At 39.8% G+C, this 18350-nt stretch overlaps 1 protein-coding gene across 7 annotated transcripts in view; it reads right to left on the reverse strand.

The window, feature by feature from the left end:
• The window catches only part of SLC44A5 (solute carrier family 44 member 5), a 440515-nt gene that overhangs the window by 140436 nt on the left and 281729 nt on the right, over window positions 1-18350 (reverse strand). The gene's annotated exons all lie outside the window — the stretch shown is intronic.

Below are 18350 nucleotides of genomic sequence, written 5' to 3' on the forward strand. Positions count from 1 at the left end.
AAAGAACTAGGCCAGTTTAAAAGGGCACAAATGAGTCAAACAAACCATTTTATCAATAGATAGGTCCGACTGCCAAAGCCAATTATATGTGTGTGTGTGTGTGTGTGTGAAACCTACTAGAAGAGAAGCACTGTGCTCAGGAAAGCACTCCACATGCTGAATATAGGCTCCTTTCCTTTATTCTTGCTGGTTCTTTCCTACCTGGAATACTTTGTCCTTTTCTTACACAATCTTCATCTTACCCATCTTTTAAGGTTCAGTTCAAAAGCTCTCTCCTACATTAAATCTTATCATAGGTCAGAGCTGTGGCACAGCTGGTTAAAGCCCTGGCCTGAAGCACCAGCATCTCATATGGGTGCCGGTTCTAGTCTCAGCAGCTCCTTTTCTGATCCAGCTCTCTACTGTGGCCTGGGATAGCAGCAGAGGATGGCCCAGGTCCTTGGGCCCCAACACCCACGCAGGAGACTTGGAAGAAGCTCCTGGCTCCTGGCTTTGGATTGGTGCAGCTCCAGCCATTGCAGCCAACTGGGGAGTGAACCGGCAGATGAAAGACCTCTCTTTCTGTCTCTACCTCACTCTGTAACTTTATCTTTCAAATAAATAAAATAAATCGTTTTAAAAAGTTTATCATAAACATTAACCTGTGCTTTGCCTTCTACAATGGGAAGTCCTATTGCTCTTGCAATCTTAGAATTCAGTCGTAAGTAACTCTTGAACATATATGTGTGTTAGTTTAAATTTCCCCACAGAATTTTAAGTGATATACATGGTATTTAAGTTCAGGTGAGTAGTCATGGTCTTCAAACCCAAAATGGATCACAGAGTCAATAACCAACACACCAACATGTGCAATAATTGAGTTTAGGGAAACTGCAAATGTTGAATAAGTGAATACATTAAGCACTCAGATTATGTGTGAGCATCAGAGCTAGAAGTTTTGTGAGGAAGGTGATATCAGTGGGATAGAAAATAATCTCCTCTTCCAAAAAGAGAAAGAGAGAATTGCATTCTTTTATTCTTTTAATGAGAAGAAATTAAATTATGAATAATGTGTATGTAGAAGACGGTTTATGTGTTTGTGTAACTTTAACTCTCAAATCTGAAAAAAATGTGATATCAAATTTACAACTGTGAAAAAACAGTACTTTCTCCACTGATTGCAGTGAGCACACGTGCCCTCCTAAACAAGGGGGACCTATAAAATGTTAGTACATATTACAATACAGTGTACTCAGGAAGGAAACATGAAGAAATCGGATATATGTAACTGTTGTGTGATTCTTTTTACTTTTACTTTTGAGCAAATGACACCAATTTCCCTTCAAATTTTAGCACTGATGCTAAGTTTTACTTTTTAGTGTGTCTGATAAAAAGAATTATATGAAGAGTAAAGAACAAATTACTAAAACAGATTTCAAAGGCATTTCTTTGCCAACATAAGAGAATTGTTTCCTGAAGACATTTATCACATAAACAGAAGGAAACTTCCAGTTTGAAACAAATTCACAATGATTAGCAAGCACTGTGGCTCACTTGGCTAATCCTCCACCTGCGGTGCCGGCACCCTGGGTTCTAGTCCCAGTTGGGGTGCCAGGTACTAGTTCCGGTTGCTCCTCTTCAAGTCCAGCTCTCTGCTGTGGCCCGGAAGGGCAGTGGAGGATGGCCCAAGTGCTTTGGTCTCTGCACCCTCATGGGAGACAGGGAGGAAGTACCCAGCTCCTGGCTTTGGATCGGTGCAGTGCTGACCGTAGCGGCCATTAGGGGAGTGAACCAATGGAAGGAAGATCTTTCTGTCTCTCTCTTTCACTGTCTATAACTCTACCTGTCAAAACAAAACAAAACAAAAAAACAAATTCACAATGATCAAAATTCAAAAATCTAAACATGGAAACTGATGTATATTCTTGTAAATCATAAAGCACAATAATGTCTTGGATAAATTTTCAAAACCTGGGCCAGGCAATATGGCACCGCATGTAAAGCTACCACCTGCAATGCTGGCATCCTATCGGGGTGCTGGTTCGAGACCTGGCTGCTCCACTTCCAATCCAGCTCTCTGCTGATGGCCTGGGAAAAGCAGCTTAAGATGGCTGGAGTGCTTGGGGCCCTGCTTCCACATGGGAGACCTGAAGAAAGCTCCTGGCTCCTGGCTCCTGGCTTTGGCCTGGCCCAGCCCTGGCTGTTGCAGCCAACTGGGGAGTGAAGCAGTGAATGGAAGATCTCTCTCTCTCTCTCTCTCTCTCTCTCTTTCTCTCATTTTCACTCTCACTCTCTCCCTTTCTCTGTGTTACTCTTTCAAATAAATAAATAAATAAATCTTTAAAAAAATTTCAAAAACTAACAAATGAAAATGATATGTGTTGGGAAGTTTTAGTCTAATTTTATCATATCTCGAGTTTAAAAGTATATAGCTATGAAGCTCATTCTCACTTTATCTGTTTCAATTTATAAGGCTAGCAATGAAAAGGTTTTTCTCCTAGACATAATATATGGCATTTGAGTAAATGGACATCAAGTGAAGGGTTGTGCCTGAGTGATGCATCATTACAAAATCTGGAAAACATCCCAAGTAGCATTTCATGAACAGGTATATGCACTATAAAGTAATTCATTTCACCAACCAAAGTAATTCATTTCATAGCAAAATAAGCATTTAAAAATTAATACATTAGTTGGAAAACATTTAAGTACCAACAACTTGATACAATTTGATATATTTCTCCACAATTTTTCCTCACAGCTCTAACTAGAAAATGACCTTGGCATCAAAACCTTGCACAGTCATTTCACCCAGAAAAGCACTTAGAGCAGCACATCAGTCAGTGAAGGGAATTCTTCCAGACCTTGCCTCCTGCTTTCTGATATGCTCTTTCCACTCCTGAGTTCTCTGTGCTTCTCGTTAGACTTGGTAACCTGGCTCCACACTGCTTGTTTCTGAATGATTTAGAAATCCTCGTAACGGGATACTGCAAGTAGGATTGCCCCTAGAGTCTCATTTCACAGGCTACAGCATATTCACACAGACAGCACCATGCCTCAAGACCCAAGCCCTTGGAAGCTGTGTACTGCCTTCCACTTCAGCTGGCTTCCCAAGTGAGCCTACCTACTGGTTTCCTTATCTGTCTGGACACAAACTGTTTTTAATTTTTAAATAGAAAAAAAAATAGTGTTTTTTCTTACTCTCTTGCCAAAACAATACATACTTAAGTATATACGACTTGTTGGAAGCAAACAACAACATATCATTCAGTGCCTGGGGACAACAATATATGAAGAAAATATTAACATATATGATGTAAGCATGTTTACCTAGTACAGATATTGGTAATAAAGAGAATATTAGCTTCTCTCCAAAACAAGTTAATATAATATAGGTCAGTTACATTTTCCTTGTGATGATAGGAAACATAAAGGATCCATGATTTTTGTGTTGAATGAACCATCAAGGATTCTGTATTCCAAGAATAACAGATCCAAAAGAAAACAACTGTAACGTGTGGTCTATGTCCCCCTACCTGCACCCCCAACACCAATTCATTAGGCAGTATGCTTTATGGAAACTTCAAGTTCAAAGAATTTTTGGGCAAAAAGCTGGAGTTGTCTCATAAAAGTAGGGTATTAGACGGTCTGCTAGCCCTACTTCATTCCCTAAAAAGTTCCCAGAGGGAAAAAAGTCTCAAACCCTCATTATGCCTTTTAAGGCCCACCATAATCCCACTAATCTGCATAGCTTCATTCCAAAACATCTGTCATCCTAGTCTTTGTTCCAGCCTCTCTGGAGTACAGTGGGACATGCCATGCCTCCACACACTGGGATCCCCATCAAAATGGACCACCCAGGCTGCTCTTCCAGGAAGGACTCGCTGCCCAGCAGTGCAGGATGTGGTGGGCAGACAGTCTGTAGCTACAGCATTTGCAGTGTCTGCCTCAGTCTCAGAGCTTCTTCAGCCCAGGTCACACCTTCCCAAGACAGCTCACAAACCAGGGACTGAAAAAGGTGCACTCATAGAGTTGTGGCCATTTCAGAGTTACCCCAGACCCCTCAAACAGGCAGCACCCGCTGGAGCCTTCTGTTGGGTGGTCTGAGGCTTTGTCAGGCCTGCAGAGTAGTTTGACATCTTCCTCTGCAATTCTGCATCCTTCCCCTTCTTTTCACATGGGTGGATCCCTAATCAAAATCCTGCATCCTAAACTCCAACTTAGCATCTGCTTCCAGAAAACCCAATCTACAACACAGGCAACATATGCCTTTGTGAGTCTGATGTTCATCTTCATTCTTCTATCTACCAAAATAATTCTCTTCCTTCAAGGACCTTCTAAAATCATACCTCCAAAAACATTATCTAGTTCTTCCCATCAGGAATAATTAATCATTTTACCCTGTCCCCTTGAGTCATGTTTGCACCTCTCTTTAGCAATTCATTCCTTCTTATATTTAAACTTAATGATTTAAATTTTAAGTTTATTGAGAACAAAGTCAGTGTCTTATTCAATTCTATATGCCCTACAGTACACAATAGATTAGAGTTACAAACAAAGGAATAAAATAATGCATGCTCTTGAATCTGCCTAAATATGCTCTTTTTCTCCTTCTCCATAAAAGCTAAAATAAAATCTTGCCAATATTTCATCTCCAATATTTCATAACATGCCCAGCCCCAACCTCCATTCTTCAGCTATAAATTATACCAAGCCTCTACTTTCTGATCTAGTGAAGCAAATCTGATTCACATGCTACAATACCATTCATGTTTTTAAGCTACCACAATCTCTAATTAACTCTCCAAGTCAAACATTAGTGCTCATTTCATCACTGAGTTTGCTCTCAATGAGGCCACAAATGACTTTTATGCCACTAAATCCTGTGGCCACTTTTCAGTTTTATTTTTCTTGACCTCGTAAAATAATCAGTGCAGTTGGACACTTTAAAAATAAATAAGTAACTCTTATTGTTTCACTCCTCTGACTCTTTCTAATTCAATGGGTTTTCTTTTGTCTTTTTCTGGGTTCTTCCACCTCCACACGCCCTCCAAATGTTATCAAGTTCAGAGTTGTGCCCTTAGGTCTCTTCTGTGATCTTCTAAGTGAGCATCTCCAGATGGTTTGGCTTTAAACATTATCCATATGCAGATGATTCCCAACTCTGATCTCCAGCCCTCATTTATTATTCCAGACTCATTCATAGTGTCTTCATGAAGGTACACATTTGGCATCTCAAATTTAATTTTTTTATGTTTTTTCCCCAGAAACGTTTTGTTTAAGGAATACAAACTTCATGCATTTCATATGTACAGCTTTAGGAACAGTGATACTTCTCACCATCCTCCCACCCAACACAGTCAAAGCAGCAAACATGCATTTCCCCTGATCTTTCACTAGTAGCATACGGGATCATCATCTCTCTAGTTTGTTCAAGTGAAATATCTAGCACTTATCCTTGGCTCCTTTCTTTCTCTTGTATCTCACATCCAATCTCATCAACAAGTGTTGCCACCTGTACCCCATAACATATTTTGCATCCTCATTTCTCTCCATCTCAACTACCACTACCCTAGACCAAGGGACTAGTCCACTCAGAGGACTGCAAAATATTCTATTGATTTCTCTGCTCCTGCTTTTAGACTTGTAAAAGCCACTCTCCACACAACAGTCAATTTTAAAGCATATATTGAGTTAACTTGCTCGCCCACTGACACACTCCAGTGCCTTTCCCATTGCACTCACCCTAACAAGCTTAGCTTCTCCTGCTTATCTACTCCCATACCCATGCCCATCCACCATACTACACTCACATGGGCCTTCTTTCTGCTCCTTGAACACACTAAGCTTATTCCTGCCTTAGAGACTCTAAATTTTGTTTTCTGTACCTGAAATGCTATGTACTCGGTCTCCACATGGCTGGCTCTTCCTTATCATTCAAGTCTCATTTTAATTATCACCTCCATAAAAAGGTTTTGTCTGACCACCAAATCTAAATTAATGTTCCCTTCCTTTCACAGTTAGGCACCATTATCCTGTTTTATTTTCTTCCTTGTACTTATGCTCATTTCTCAGGTGTTAATTGCCCCTTGTCTTCCCTCTTTCTAGAGAACAAGCACCTTGTCTATCTTGCTTGTCACCTTATTCTAATGTGCAGAAGAAACTGGACACATAATACATGTTCAAAAATATTTTTGAATGAGAATAAATGAAAACTAATCTTTGTTAGAGCAGACAGATAAAACACCTACCACTGAGAGTCAGGCTCATTGTTCATTCTACCACACTTGTTTTTTCCTTATTGAACTATAAAATATCTTCAAGTTATCTGAGATCATTTAATTCCTTGATAACAAGAACAACTTATCTGTGTATCACTATCAGCTGGTATACCTGTTATCATAATGTAAGAAGCAGTGTAAGTATTCATTTAAGGAATAAAGGAAGGAAAATGAGGATGAGGAGGAAGTAGTGGACATAGACTCCAGGGATAAACACAAGGATGACCCTCAAAAGAGACTGAATGATAGTCTATCACATTTAAAACAAAATAATCATATATAATTGAAGCCTCACTTATGGGTTTGAATTCCAGGACTTTAAGTCTTTACGCAAAGCTCTTGGATAAGATATTATCCAAATACTACATGATTATCAGATAACACTAGTGAGATATAGGAGTTCAGATTCCTAAATAAGATTCTCAGCTAATAGAAAAGTAGCACCAGAGATCTTCCTCTGAGCTATTTGAACTGCTAGGGCTTATGGTATATACCTCAGACTATTTACCAATTCAATTAGTTTTTATGAATTATCCACAGAGGCTATGAGATTTTATAGATGTGGATCCATATGATATGTCAAGGCAGGTCAAAAAATGTCCAGTATAATCTGTTTATCTGTTTTTATGTCGGGCAAAAATTACTAAAATGTTTTGCACATTTCCTTGATCTATGTTCCAAGTCTAGAAAGATAAAGTCCAAACAGCTATAGCTGGTGTCCAATGATAAAGGTCACATATCATCATCTCAGGATATAGAGATGGATTTTGTTTCTTTTTTGTTGTTGTTGTTTTATTTTTAAATAAAAATTATCCTTGAATGGATGTTCATTCAAAGAACTCCACTATTTTTTAGTCAAGGTACCTGATGTCCAGTTTATTTCTCAAAAGAAGATAGGTATGGGGCCAGTGCTATAGCGCAGTGGGTTAATGCCCTGGCCTGAAGTGCCAGCATCCCATATGGGTGCTGGTTCTAATCCCGGCTGCTCCACTTCCAATCCAGCTCACTGCTGTGACCTGGGAAAGCAGTAGAAGATGGCCCAAGGGCTCCTACACCCGCGTGGAAGACCTGGAAGAAGCCCCTGACTTCTGGCTTCGGAACAGCGCAGCTCTGTCCGTTGCGACCATCTGGGGAGTGAATCAGCGTATGAAAGAAGACCTCTCTCTGCCTCTCCCCTCTCTATGAACTCTGAATTTCAAATAAATAAATCTTTAAAAAAAAAAGAAGATAGGCAAATGGCCAACAGATAAGTGAAAAACAATTCAACTTTGCTAATCATTATGAAAGTATAACTTACAATGAAATTATCCCCTCATACCTGTTGCTAACTGTTTAAAAAAGATGAAAGGTAACAAGTGTGGGTGAGGATGAGGAGAAAAGTGATTGCCTGAACATGGTTGGTGGGAGTGGTAATCAGTAATTCCATCATAGAAAACTGGAAGTTTGGCCAGTGCCGTGGCTTAACAGGCTAATCCTCTGCCTTGTGGCGCCGGCACACCGGGTTCTAGTCCCAGTTGGGGTGCCGGATTCTATCCCGGTTGCCCTTCTTCCAGGCCAGCTCTCTGCTATGGCCTGGGAAGGCAGTGGAGGATGGCCCAAGTGCTTGGGCCCTGCACCCACATGGGAGACCAGGAGAAGCACCTGGCTCCTGGCTTCGGATCAGCGAGATGCACTGGCCGCAGCAGCCACTGGAGAGTGAACCAACGGCAAAAAGGAAGACCTTTCTCTCTGTCTCTCTCTCTCACTATCCACTCTGCCTGTCAAAAAAAAAAAAAAAAAGAAAAAAAAAAGAAAAAAAAAGAAAAGAAAAGAAAACTGGAAGTTCTTCAAAAATCTAAGAATAGAATTACTAAATGATTCAGCATTTTCAGGTATTTATGCACAAGATTTGAAACAGGTTTATCAAAGAAATGTTTGCACTGCCATGTTCATTGTAGCACTATTCACCATATGGAATCAACCTTTGTGTTCATCAACAGATGAATGGATAGAGAAAATGCTATGTATATACACAATGGAATACTATCCAGCCTGTACGAATAAGAAAATTTTGTCATATGCAATGACATGGATGGAAGTGGAGAACACTATGTTAGTTGAAACAGTCCAGGAATAGAAAGATAAATATCATGTGATCTCATACGTGGAACTTAGAACAATCAAACTCATAAAAGCAGAGAGTTGAATGGTGGTTACAGAAGCTGGAAAGTAGGAAGACTGAGAACATGACAGTCAAACAGTACAAAATATCAGAAATGAATAAAACAGATGATTTAGACCTATTGCATAGCATCATGAATATAGTTAATAGAGTATTGTACATTTCAAAGTTGCATAGTAAATTTCAAATGTTCTCACTTCAAATTTGTTAAGTATTTGAGGTGATTGTTATATTAACTAGCTTGATTAAATTATGTTGTGTTTTTTCAATAATCATAACATTTCTTTGTACACCATAAATACACACATTATAAATTACTAATTTATGATAACTCCCAAAAAAGTCCCCAATCTGTACAAAAATGAGTAGGTGCTATAATCAAAAAGGAAAAAAGCTAGTCTATATCATTAACTAGACTATACTAAATAAAGAATAAATATCTCTGCCCTCTCGGGGAAATAAATTATAAACCAAATGAGAAGACAACCCACTTCCCAAAAGCTAAAGAGCCATCCCAAGGAACAGGTGCTATGTATAAAATGTGTGATTCAGAGAAAAGACAGCAGGATTTCAGCAGAGGGTAGGCACTCTGAGACTGGGATCAGAGGGGTGGGTCCTGAGCAGGGCCAACACTGCAAGGAAGACTACAACTTTATGTGAGATGTTTCCCCCAAACTTGGAAATAGCAGTGCTTTCTGTTAAACTCTTGAAATCAACATGTAATTAAGGCAGAGATATGCACAGTCACCTCAGTGCAACTATAATCCTCCGAGTCCAGAAGGCCTGGATTATAAACTTATTGAATTTATAATATATCTGCACAGAAATGCTTTGATGAACAAATCGTTTTGCCATTCAAGCACTCCAAGTTAAGGCATGAATCAAATTGATGTGAGACTGTTCTATTGACCACCAGCTACCAGAGCCTGATGCCATTAGACATTCTACTCATGTAGTTCCCCTTGCTCTGGCTGTACACTCATCAAACAACCTTTTGATAATTAGGTTTCTCATGTAGTTTGCCTAAAGGGAACAATGTGCTGGTCAGGCCAACATGAACATGAGGTCTTCTCAGCAATTAAATTTCTCAATGTAAATGATTGCATTGGCATTCTGATTTTATACATCAGTCTCTTGTGAGCTTTGTTAGTGCCAGTTATCATCCCTGAGTTGGAATAATTCTAGGACACTGACAAAATCAATTTTCAAACCCTGCAGAAATGTGCATGACTGGTTTGGCTCAGTCGTGAATCCATTCAAGGGTTTAGTTAACCCAGAGAGAGATTAATTTAGACAGATATGTTTTGACAAAATTGTATAGGGGTTTGAATATCACACTTAGGCATTTGGAGTTAATTCTAGGCTATGGGAATTCATTTGTGAAATCTGAATGGGGGAGAAAGGTGGGAGATGAATGACATGACCAAAACTGTGACCCACAGATCTACTGTGTGCAGCACTGATTAGTGGAGCTGATGCTTTGACTAAGCAGTCAGCCAAGGAATCAAGAATTTCTGACACAGTATTAGAAATGCACAGATTATTCTGGAAGCACCAAGGAAGGGTACCCATAGTTCACCCTAGGGATGATCAGGAAATATTTCTCAGAAGACAGAATTTACATATTTTTCTATCAGACTTTAATGTTCTTTAAAATTCTCCCTTTTCAGACATATTAGTTAAAATAAATATATCAATATTTCAAAGAACTTTGTAAGTATAGTTACAGTCCTTCCTACTAGGTAGCTGTTACTGAATATGACATACGCATCTCAAAATCAAATTTCTCTTTTCTTAAGATTTATTTTTTAAAATTTATTTGAAAGGCAAAGTTACAGAGAGAGAAAGAGACACAGGGAGAGATGGAAAGAGGGATATTCCAATCACTGATTCACTTCTCAGATGGCCACCATAGCCAGTGCTGAGCCAGACCAAAGCCAGGAGCCTGGGGAACTTTATCCAGATCTCCAGTGTGGGTGCAGGGGCCCAAGCAATTGAGCCATCCTCCACTGCTTTCCCAGGCACATTAACAGGGAGATAAATTGGAAATGGAATGGCCAGCACTTGAACGTGCACCCATATGGGATGCTGGTAGTGCAGGTGGTAGCTTTACATGTATGCCACAATGCTGGCCTCCAAAATCAGCAATTCAAAACCCAAACTCATGAAACAATTCTTCATGTGTTCTCTAATGTAATGATCATGCATCCAGTTATTAGGTACAGTTATGATCAAGTCTCTCTTTTACCCTCAGCCTAAAATCAGTCCTAAAGCGTGATGGATTTTTTGCCTACTTATTAGCTCTATCTCTCTTCTCTCCTAGGGTTATTGCTCTGGGACAGGTTTTAATAGTTTATCAGCCAGGTCACTGACAAAATCTTCTACATGATGACTTGTCTTAATTCTATTTGGCTTCTTTTATTTTCAGTCTAGCCTCAATTTTGAAGCTATGATAATAGTTCATTTAGTTGTTCAACAAATACACATTATATATTAAGGACTTTTCTAAGCCCAGGGGATACACTGGTGAATAAAACACAGTTCTGGCTTCTCATAAATGTGATATTCTAAACAAGACATTAACTATTAAGCAGAGAAATAGGAAAGCAGTTTCAATAATGACATATGCTCTAAAGTAAATAAAATTTAATGATGTGAGGGAATGAATGGGAAGCTTGTTTGTCATTAAGGGCTCCTGGGAAGATGGCAGTGGACTGCAGAAACACAAGAACAGGAGGTTTACGACCGACTCTTGTGGACCTGCAGCATTTGGAGAGAAAGCAGGGGATGAGGAACCAGCAAAAGACACTGGAATGGACAAACCAATGAGGTGAAAGAGATTTCAGGTAAGTATGATGTCAAAGAAGTCTCAAGAAAAGAGAGTTCTAAAAAGAAGAGACTGGTTACTTGTGTCAGATGCTATGGCAAGGCTGAGTAAGACAAAAGACACTGCCCAGTGCAGTTGGCACATGGAAGTCAGTAGTGGCCTTTTCAAGACCAGTTTGAAAAGAGTAGGGGGGAATGTTTTTACTGGAGTGTTGGGAGGAGAGAAAGAATGGCCAACAGAGACAGTGGAAACAAATCTAACTATGCAGTTCCCCTGATTAAAAGCAACTAAAAAGTTGCCATTCATCTCATGCCATTTAGAATAAAGTTCAAGCTCCTCATCCTAGGATATAATGTTCTTTATCTAACTCCTGCAACCTAAGTGGTTTTATCTTCAACCTTACCCTCCCTCCTCCAATTCTAAGTATTAGCAATATTATAACATGCTTCAAGAAGCTTCCTTCACATACCTAATCCTCTCCGTTTATTCTTTGCCTTTTCCTACATGAAGCAAAACTCTTTTTTTTAACTTTTATTTAATGAATATAAATTTCCAAAGTACAGCTTATGGATTACAATGGCTTCCCCCTCCCATAACTTCCCTCCCACCCGCAACCTTCCCCTCTCCTGCTCCCTTTCCCCTTCCATTCGCATCAAGATTCATTTTCAATTCTCTTTATATACAGAAGATCAATTTAGTATATATTAAGTAAAGATTTCAACAGTTTGCACCCACATAGAAACACAAAGTGAAACATACTGTTTGAGTATTAGTTATAGCATTAAATCAAAATGTACAGCACATTAAGGACAGAGATCCCACATGCGGAGCAAGTGCACAGTGACTCCTGTTGTTGACCCAACAAATTGACACTCTAGTTTATGGCACCAGTAACCACTCTAGGCTGTCGTCATGAGTTGCCAAGGCTATGGAAGCCTTCCAATTTCGCCGACTCTGATCATATTTAGACAAGGTCATAAAAGACAGGGTGAGGATAGTAACCAATGTTCCTAAGAGTGGTGTTAACCAGGTCTGAACAATTATACAGCATTAAGTGGAGAAGAGGACCATCAGTACACACAAGTTAGGAGTAGAGCCATTGGTGGTAGAGTAGAGGTTATGATTACAAAGGAATGAGGCCCAAGTACGCTAGACAGGGTCTAGAACAAAGGACAGAGTCATTATTAGAGGAGCTAAGAAAGGTGCTGTCTAAGCTACAATTAAGTTTTCTGATTGAGAGGCAAATAGAACTTGACAGAAGGGGCCTGGTAATAATCTGTTGGGCTTTAGGCCTTGTAAGTTAAGAGGCCCAGACCTATCTATCTCTTCACATGGGGTACATATATCCTAAGGGAGGTGTGAACCTCCTAGGGGAAGGCACTCTGTTGACTTTCATTACTTGGCTGGCCTGGGAGGAGAGCTGGCCAGGTAAAGGCAGGTGGCATCTCTAACAAGAAACTTACAGTTCTGCCTGCAATGTTGCTGACCCTACTTGACCATACCATCAGCTGCAGTGGTCACTTTGGAAGTTGGGCTGAGTGAAGGGCTTTTCAGCTTAGAGCCAATAAGATCTGTGGCTCTGACCTGGACATCCTTCGACTCCAGGGCAGGTCCATTTCCAGTGATCCAACTCTTGGCAGAGCTGCCAGGGCTCTTCACAAGCTGACTTCTGCTGAAGCCCAGGCTTACCTCACTGAAAGCCACTGCAGTGGACTGGCCTGTTGGGTCTCCTTGAGAGCAGATCACTGTACATAACAGCCATTAATAGGTCTGCCACCCATTGAGAAGCAAAACTCTTACAGATTCCTTCACTCTCCTTTATGAATTATCATCTCAGGGGGTGGGCATTTAACTCACAAGTCAAATCATTCTTTTTTTTTTTTTTAATTTTTTTGACAAGCAGAGTGGATAGTGAGAGAGAGAGAGAGACAGAGAGAAAGGTCTTCCTTTGCCGTTGGTTCACCCTCCAATGGTCGCCACGGTCAGCACACTGTGGCCAGTGCACCGCGCTGCTGCAAAGGCAGGAGCCAGGTGCTTCTCCTGGTCTCCCATGGGGTGCAGGGCCCAAGCACTTGGGCCATCCTCCACTGCACTTCCAGGCCATAGCAGAGAGCTGGCCTGGAAGAGGGGCAACCGGGACAGAATCTAGCGCCCCGACCGGGACTAGAACCCGGTGTGCCGGTGCCACCAGGCGGAGGATTAGCCTGTTGAGCCATGGCGCCGGCCAAGTCAAGTCATTCTTAGGCTCCTCCACTTCTGATTCAGCTTTCTGCTAATGGGCATTCTGAGAAGCAGCTGGTAATGACGATTCAAGTATTTATTTCCCTGCCACCCACGTGGAAGACCTAGTTTGAGCTCTGGGCTCCTGACTTTGGCCTGGACCAGACCTGGTTGTTGCAGGCATTTGGGGAGTGAAGCAGCTGGTAGAAGATTGGAGATTCTCTGTCTCTCTCTCTCTCTCTCTCTCTCTCTCCCTTTCTCTCTCTCCCCTTCTCTCATTGTCTCTCCTGTTTTTCTTTCTTTTTTTTTTATTTATTTGACAGGTAGAGTTATAGACAGTGAGAGAGAGAGAGAGAGGGAGAGAGAGGGAGAAAGGTCTTCCTTCCGTTGGTTCACTCTCCAAATGGCTGCCATGGCTGGCGCTGTGCTGTTCTGAAACTAGGAGCCAGGTGCTTCCTCCTGGTCTCCCATGCAGGTGCAGGGGCCCATGCACTTGGGCCATCCTCCACTGCCCTCCTGGGCCACAGCAGAGAGCTAGACTGGAAGAAGAGCAACTGGGACTAGAACCCGGCGTCCACATGGGATGCCGGAATTGTAGGCAGAGGATTAACCAAGTGAGCCATGGCACCAGCCCCCTGTTTCTCTTTCAAGTTAAGTGAAAATATATAAATAAATAACTTTGGGGAAAAAATTGCCATCTGAGCCCCACAATCCCTGCAACGTTATTTACTCAGAATTTATATTGCAGCCTGTGACTCCAGAAAGCGTTGACACTACATTGCAGTCTTTGATTGGACTGGGGCACTTTTCTACCCCCAACACAAACATATACAACAGGACAAAAAGTAATTTTGAAGCTTTAGATCATGTCCAGGTGGTATGTCCCTGATGTCTAGCAAAGAGTTTGCCATAGGATTTTGTTCCAAGCAGTTAGTGTTGCCTCCATGCTTGCTAAATAAGTTTCTAAAATGCAAATCTAATTCTGTTGATTCCTTACTGAAAATTCTTCAGTCTCTCCTCAGGTTTGTAGAATGCCAAACACATCCATAAGTTATAAAAATCCTTGTGATTTTGCTCTTTCTTGTCTCTTGGCATGATTTCTCTCCACCTCAGTGGGATCCTCATATCTCCTATCACTCATATATAGTCACAATCAGTGTTATGCTCATACCAAGCCATTTCAGTACAAATGTTCTCAGTCTTCTGCACTGTGACACATGCTTTTGGCTCTTCTTGGAACCCAGTTGAGGCTCACTTCTAATCCAAAATTTTTCAAGATAAACCTTTTCCTACTCTTACTAGAATCAGACAGAGCTCCTATGACTAACTCTATCAGTTGCGCTGAGCACATTAATTACTTGATTATCTACCTTTCCAATCAGATGGTAAGCTCCTTGGGGCAGGAATGTTGTTTAGTTCATTTTTGTATTCATAGCACCTAGCACAGTGTCAGGCACATAGAAAGCACATGGTTAATGAGTATCTTACTTTGAATTCCTTTATTTAAAGGTATTTATGATGCTTTTAGGTTATTTTGCCCATAAAGAATAATTTGTAGGTAATAACATTAAAGAAAACAGAAAATATTATTGAGGATTAAAAGAGATATTGAGGAATAAAGAGAGAGGCTATGAATATTAAAGATGTGTGTTATTCTCCATCTTGCTGTGGAAGAGTCACTCTGATAAATAATTGATCATATTAGGCCATCTGCTCTATTCTAAATGAGGAGTATAAATGCTAGGTTTCAAGACCATCTTCATTCACACTTATATTCTGAAGAATAGACATTCAGGATAATTATTTATTCTTATTTCCCTTTATTTCGTTCTGTATTTTGAGAGTTTTTAAAAGAAGTTTTCAAAGGAAGTGCTATGGATATAGGATTTTTAGTTTAAACTATTTTACAAATCAAAATCATTTGTAATTTCTCAGACATTTTTACGACATGGAACCTATATTCATTTCCTGAACTTGTGTGTTATTTCTCCTATAGCTTTTTTCTCATATTTTACCATAATAATGGACACTACCTTCAGATAGTTAAGTCATTTTTACGTTGAGGAGACACATACCAATTATTTCAACAGAAGCAAATTTGAGAACAATATACATCTAGGACACAGCACTGTGTTAACATGGTAATATGAGATAATGACTTGATAGCACTTCAGAACTCACAATTAGATGTGGTAAGTGCTTTATGTGCTTAGCACTCAGGCCTGAGGCTGAATTCTTCCTTCTGTGTTTGGCATTGAGTTGAATCACAGAGTGATGGAATCTCAGCATTGGAAAAGGCTTAGAGCTCATTTGGTACAGCTCTTTCCTGGGAATGAGTCCCCTGGACAACAACTCTAATAATCACTTCATTCTCTCCTTGAGCCCTAGCACGGTAAAGAACTTTACACCCTTCCAGTTCTTCAAGTAAAAAGGAACATATCTTATTAAATTTTAGCTAGTTTTTCCACCTTCTACAGTAATAATTAGTTTCAATACTCTGAAACCTACCAATTTGTATGAATCATGTATTGTTAGTTTATTTTTCATATCAAGAAAAAAAAGCAATTATGTAACATGCAAGCCTTTCATTTCTATAACCTGTCTACCTATATGTTGCCTCTTTCCAGAAAGAATCTTAAATGAAATGACTTAAAACAACTGGATGTAATACAATTACTAAAATAGAAATACAAACTTAAAGTCATGAAAAAAAGATTCTTGACTCTCAGGATAATATAGTAGCTTGCATCAGAATTATACATATATAATTTTTTTCAGTGGATTTCCTACAAGTTGGTCCAGGAATACAAATAGTGGGTTACACAGTTTCCTCAGAAGAAAGTATATCTATTCTCTATTAAATAAACATTTTTCTTAGGTCTAAATCATAAGAGGAATATTTCACAAAGAATTTTTAAAAAAGGTTTTGTTTCTAATTTTCTAAGATACTGTCAAAAATAGTGTAGGACACTAATTTCACTTTTGTAATTTTAATCCAACACTAACCAACCATTGTTGGATTCTGTTGCATATAAAGGATAAAGACTGAGGCTGAGAACAACTGAAACTACCAAAATCACCATTTTCTTCCTCAATATTATGGGGCAATATCTCCTGTATACCCAATTCTTGGTAAATGGGAAAAAAAGGGATATTGAATTAGCTTCTCCCACAGCGTCATCACCATTCTTCCATCTCATCTCTAAAGAGTACAGCTGGGCAGTAACTATATACAAAACACTGTTCTTGAGCACTGAGAAAGGCAAGCAGAACATAGCAGATTAATAAGCTGAGAGTGCTGTAAGGGTCTGGCTAAATATCTGGTAAGACTGTGGATCTCTCAGTGAGCAACATGAAGGCGCTGCTAAAGCTGGCTTTGTTGCTAGGGGCAGTATGAAGAATTGGTAAAAGTCCTAATCTGGCTCCTAGTTGGGGCAGTACAGAAGCCTGCTGCCTGCCATAGTTACAAATGGGCCCACTGTGCCTTCCTGCAGTTTTGTCCCTGTATTTTTGCAACACTTTTGTCTGTTCTTGCATTGCAAAGGAGGGAGGTCTGCCCACAGAATGGTCATTTTATCTTTGAATGTCCTTCTGGTGACTGAGACATCACAAAAGACCCTTGATAAAAGTAGATTTCTTTCCTAACAGTGATTATCACAGTTGTTTAGATTTTACCTGATAGACATGGTCCCATTATTAAAATCCAAGTAGGTGAAGATGGGGAGACCCCACATCCACCCTACACCTGAAATGAGCCAGGTTTAACTCCTCTCTTTTCTAGATGGCTAGGAAAGGCACACCTATAATCTGTATTTGCTTTGTCCATATATGGCAGCTTATTTATCATAATTATTAGTACTGTTGAATTTGGGTTATATCTAAAGGTCCTCGGAGGCCCATAGGCTATTTTCAATTCTCAAAAACTAGTTATGGTAAAATGAATACAATTACAGTAAAAGTAACCACCACATTGAATGAGGCTGTTTGTACACTGGACAACAAAATACATTCATGGTGTTACCATGGAGAGAATGTGAGACAGATTTCAGACTAAGTCTAAAAAAGGCATCTTTGTTCCAAGCATACCTTTGAATGAGTTACCTGAAACAAATTACTTGGCTTTTTACAGAGTTAAAATAAACTGAATATACATCTCTGGAAAGCTGGGATATCACCGGGATATAATAGTGAATGCTAATGTGCACGCTGATGGCTGGCAAGTGCAAATGAGCATGGTGATCGCTATTTCACATCACGGTCTATTATGACATGTAACTGCCAGAAATCAAAGTCACAGCTAAGCGGAAAATAGCTACCAACAGCATAATCGGCACTTCTTATTTAGCCATTCTACCCTACAACTCCCTTTTTGATTAGCAGGAAGCCTGGGAATGGAGGCTAAAATAAATAAGAGTACTATGAATTATTGGCTAATTTTAAAATGCCATACAACTGTGGGGAGAGGGTGAGCAACAGCAGAGATGAGTACATATTTCCCTCAAGCATTTTAAAGCAGTCTAAAGGGTACATGAGGCATTGGTGAGTGACTGTCTCTAAGAAAGTGCTCTGCTTTTAGAGCTGAGTAGCACATATACCTGGCACAGAAGAAGTTGGCATAGCAACTCTGCATTTGCAATGGTTAGTCACAGAGTAAACAGGTGCATAAACAACCACTTGAATGTGTTTGCTTCTCCACAAAGTGGTTAAATTTCATACAGCATTTTTTTTGGCTTCTCCTTTTTAGAAATATAAACTCTCTGTCTAATAACTTAAAGCAGTTCCTTTGCTAAACAGGTGAGAATATTCGTGATTCATGGAAATATTTATACTCTATATTCTGCCTGAGTAAATAAGGTGCCATTCAGGCACAATAAGTCATTTC

Source organism: Lepus europaeus, chromosome 5, assembly GCF_033115175.1.
Source record: "Lepus europaeus isolate LE1 chromosome 5, mLepTim1.pri, whole genome shotgun sequence".
NCBI classification, from domain to species: Eukaryota; Metazoa; Chordata; class Mammalia; order Lagomorpha; family Leporidae; genus Lepus; species Lepus europaeus.